Source organism: Ailuropoda melanoleuca, chromosome 15 (genome assembly GCF_002007445.2).
Source record: "Ailuropoda melanoleuca isolate Jingjing chromosome 15, ASM200744v2, whole genome shotgun sequence".
NCBI lineage: Eukaryota > Metazoa > Chordata > Mammalia > Carnivora > Ursidae > Ailuropoda > Ailuropoda melanoleuca.
Window position 1 is genome coordinate 32921817 of NC_048232.1, and position 4923 is coordinate 32926739.

The following is a 4923-nucleotide window of genomic DNA, read 5'->3' on the forward strand; positions in this document are numbered from 1 at the left end:
TCACTTGTTAGCAATGATTCATTTCTCTAGACTTTGATTCCCCTACATCTCTCCAGTACAAATTATAACTATAAATATAACGTGTAGGGATATTTTCAGGTTTATCAGTATTATAAATTCTCAATAAATTTTGGCTTTCATTCTATTTCATTCAGAAATTTAAAACTAAACATTTTAACAGGATAGCCATGCCTTTCTTTCATCCTTTGTTCACAGATTCATGTTAAATGCTACGTTTGTATTTTTTAAAAAGATTTTATTTATTTATTTATTATTTATTTAGACAGAGAGACAGCCAGCGAGAGAGGGAACACAAGCAGGGGAAGTGGGAGAGGGAGAAGCAGGCTCTCAGCAGAGGAGCCTGATGCAGGGCTCAATCCCAGAACTCCAGGATCGCATCCTGAGCCGAAGACAGATGCTTAACGACTGAACCACCCAGGTGCCCCTACATTTGTATTTTTTATCTTCACATAAAAATTCTGTCTTTGCACTGTCAGAAGTACCAAATCACCATATTGGGAGATTATCTGTTAACTAATATTTGTCTAGATGCCAGGCGTAAACCACTCTAGAATTTCGCATACAGACAGGCATTCTCCGAGGCATTTACCATTTAGAGTAGAATAAAGACAAGTAAATATGACATTGTAGTTTGGTGAGAGTTCTGAGTGCAGGAGCTAGGTGGTGATAGGAGTCTAATGGGTAGGACTAACCAGGCTTGGTGTAGTGGTGGTGGTGGAACAATAAGACAAAGTAAGCAAGATTCCTTGTGGAAATGGCATTTCAATTGGAAGACTCCAGGGATTGGGTAGTTGAAAAAGGCGGGGCGGGAAGGTGGAGGGAATTCCTGCTTACAAACGCCACAATATGAGCAATGGCCTGAAGTAAAAAAACAAGGATCAAAGAAGTTTTAATATGTTGGGCTGCAGAAGTGGAAGTTGGTGAAGAATTTAACAAGTAATTAAACTCTGATAGTTCTTTGAGAGTTATCATTAGATGCATATTTTGGACTCTTGAAACGTCTAAAGATTTCGTTTTTAAAAGCAAATCATTTCATTGATATTAATATTCATATTACATTCTGTTTCTCTTTTCTCTATTCCTAATATATTTGGCTTGTTGGTCATTTACTTAACATCCTTCTAGCCCAATAGTTCCCTAGCACCTTCTGCCATCTGTTTGCTTAATTTAAGTACCCTACATTCAAGATTTTAACATTTCATTTAGTACATCAGTATCAATCTGCTTTATGTAATTTCAATGCAGGCTTTTAATTCTTTAATGGGAGGTACCAGTACATTTCTTCCTTCATCTTAATTTAATTCATATCCGTTTTGGCAATTTCTACATAACTTTGATATTGGATTGGATTCATTCAATAAAACATGTGAATCTTGTGGTTTTAAAGCTTCATCTGTAAATGCTTTTTTGAAATTTTAAATCTTTATATTTATTCCTTGTTTTAAAATATATTTTGAGTTTTGACTTTTTTTTTTGCTGTTACACTCAGAAAAAGTATTGATTCTTTTTAACATTATTTCTCTTCTTGAGTAGGTTTTTTTCTGGAGGAATGATGTGCACTATTGCACCAATATTTTATGATAAATTTCCCGATCCTTTCAGCATTGGTAAGGAAAGGTTGAGAGGTCACTCTCAGATTTCCTAAAACAACTATTCTCATTTTTTTCTTAATAAAGTTTATCATTCTCAAAGAGGCTGGCTTATAAGGAGGTGCAAAAGGTGACTTGATCAGTGACAGTACTGAATGGAAACCCAAATCTAGATCAAGACAAAATAGGATAAAAAGTGAAGAAAACATGCTTCAGGATCCTGACTTAAACATTCCCCTATTTCTTTGAGAGCAATGTAAATCTTCTAAGTCATTAAAGGCTTGTTTCACTTGTTTGTTCCTCAGAGTATAAATAAATGGATTTAACATGGGGGAAATGGGAGTAGTAAGCATAAATTCTCCCTTATTAATAGCCATTTCATCTTTTGCTGAAGGTTGATATAGACAAAGATACAGCTGCCATAGGTGATAGAAACTACAATTGTGGGAAGAACAGGTAGAAAAACCTTTAGTCCTTTGCTGGGCAGAGGGGAATCTTAGAATCGTTCTGATGGTATATAGGTAGGACAAAATCACACACACAAGAGTCCTAATGAAGATAAACACAGCAGACAATAACCATCTATTCAATGAACCATGTATCTGAGCATGAGATCTTCAGGATAGGATTAGCATCACAGGCAAAGGGGTCAATGGCATTAGAGTCACAGAATTCCAGGTCCAGTCCCAAGCTAAGTGGTGTAAGTATGACCAACAAAGTAGTCATCCAACAGCAGATTAGCTTTTTGCAGATCCTGTGGTTCATGATGGTCATGTAATACAGGGGTTTGCAGATGGCTATGTATCGATCAAAGGACATGGCGGCAAGGAGAAAAAATTCTGTTGCTCCAAAAAGATATGTAAAAAACAGTTGGCATGCACAAGCATTATAGGTAAGAGTCCTATCACTTGTTGCTAAACTGTACAAGAAACTAGGAATGCAGGCAGAAGTGAAAGAGATTGCTAAGAAGGAAAAATTTGGAAGAAAAAAGTACATTGCAGTTTTAAGGTGAGAATCCATTAATATGAGAACGATGATGGTCAGGTTCCCAGTTACACTCAACATGTAGGTGATAAGTAGAAATATAAAAATCAGAATCTGTAGTTGAGGGTCATCCGTCAATCCCAGAAGAATGAAACTGGTTAGTGACGTATGGTTTCTCATTCTTGGGTCCTGACTTCTGCCCAATCTGCATGTAAACCTAAGGGACTCAAGATCTGAGAAGAAGGTGGAAAAAATGTGTTACACCGGATTTGTTTAGAAAAACCAAGCAATGTATTTAACACATATTTTGTTTCCCTTGATAATGAATATTTTTAAATAATTCATGCATTCAGCTCTGCTGACATGTCATCTGGTAGGTTTGAAACTTAACTTTCAAATATTTTGACCACGATATATGGCAAGATACACATTTTATATTGCAGTCTAATGTACATGCACCCACACACACAACACATACACACACAAATACACACTTGCATATTAGTGAAGCAAAAGCTTTCCAAAAAAAAAAATACTTATCCACCTTGCTCTCTGATGCTTTCTATTCTAACTTAACTCACAAAAAATAAATGCAAATATCACCAAATTGACTTTTTACTCTTCTAAATGGTCATGACTGTATTTGAGAAAAAAATAAATTTTTTTAGGGATTCTTTAAATAATATAGTCCAAGTAAAACATAATCTATGATTTTTAAGTGTACACTATCCATTTCCTTTACACTTTGGAATAGATTTATTCATAGCACACTTCCACTCTTGGGGGCAATGAAATAATAAACTTTAGGGTACCCTTTTTTTCTAAGAATATTTCCCTTATCACTAACTGAAATTTTACTGTTTCATTATCTGCTTGAAGCTTTTTTCCTGGATAAATTGGAGGCACATGAGGAGTGGTTATGGCACAAGGTGTTTCTATAACCATCTACCAAAGCAATTGAGTCACTATTCCACTGCCATGACCAAATCTATAATTAATCTACAAAAGACCTTTTCCATTTGAAAAATCCTTCCCTACATCCTTCCCATGAATTTCTCAAATTGTTATTGCTTTTATCTGACTTGTACTGACTGCCCACTTTGGTGCAGAACAGCAAGCATTTTAATATACACCAAATTCACTAATAAGTGAGAAAACGTTCTACAGACAACTGAAGAATATCATCCTTAATGTTTTGTAATCCAGTGTGATATTTGTCTGACCAGCACATTTAGACAACCTTCTTATCAAGTCACTGATGTTATCATCAGCTCTGTAAGTATTAAGTGCATTCACCAATCTGACTTCTATCCTTAGCTTCTAATAATTTTCTCTAATTCCTCACTTCCAACCTACTCAACTGCTTATGATATGGCTTCTGAACACACAACTCCACTGAAATTATTCTTGGCAAGTTTACCTGTTATTTCTTTAAGCATCAGTGAAGTATAATTTTATTTGCATGTTTTGTTGCATCTGGCACTGTCAATCACTTCTTCCTTTTTTCTTGACACATTGTTTGCACAAAATCCACACTCCTGGTTTTTGTTTTGCCCTTCTGTTTCCTCCTTTATAATTATCTATTCACCTACTCACTTTTATTCCACTGGTATTTCTCACACTTCATCCTTAAATCCTCTTCTCTGCTTCTCTATGTGTTTTTCCTGGGTTCTTATTAAATCCCATGACTTCAGAGGAGTCCAAGATAGCAGAGGAGCAGGAGGCTTAAATTTCATCTGGTCCCAGGAATGCAGCTAGATAGCTATCAGACCATTCTGAACACACAAACTCAACTGGAGAATGAAGAAAAGAATAGCAGCAACTCTAAGAACAGAATAGACACCACTTTCTGCAAGGAACCCAGTTTAAAACAGGAATTGAGCTCCAGCTCGGCGTTCCAAGATGGCGGAGGAGCAGGAGACCTAAAGTTCGTCTGGTCCCAGGAATTCAGCGAGAGAGCTACCAAACCATTCCGAATACCTATGAATGCAACTGGAGAATGAAGAAAAGAGTAGCAGAAACTCTATGAACAGAAAGGCAACCACTTTCTGCAAGGAGGAGAAAAGATGGAGGAGGAGGAGGCGACCCTTTCTCAGCTGGTCCAAGGCGAGCTGGATATCTACCAGACCATTCTGAAAACCCACAGAATCAGCCTGAGATGCAGGAAGATACATCTGGATCTCTACAAATGAACATCTCCAGTGCTGAGTATTGAGGTACGAAGCGGGGAGCTGTGAATCCGAGCACAGATATAGGAAGATAAAGGGAAGGGGGAGGGAGCTTCTGTGCTCAGGCGGTGGGAAGCAATAGCCCTTTGTGCTGGGGAGTG

General features: G+C 37.1%; 1 pseudogene; it reads right to left on the minus strand.

Annotated features, from left to right (window-relative positions):
- Positions 1-1847: 1847 nt before the first annotated feature.
- Positions 1848-2774, minus strand: LOC100463621 (annotated as a pseudogene).
- Between the last annotated feature and the right edge of the window lie 2149 nt (positions 2775-4923).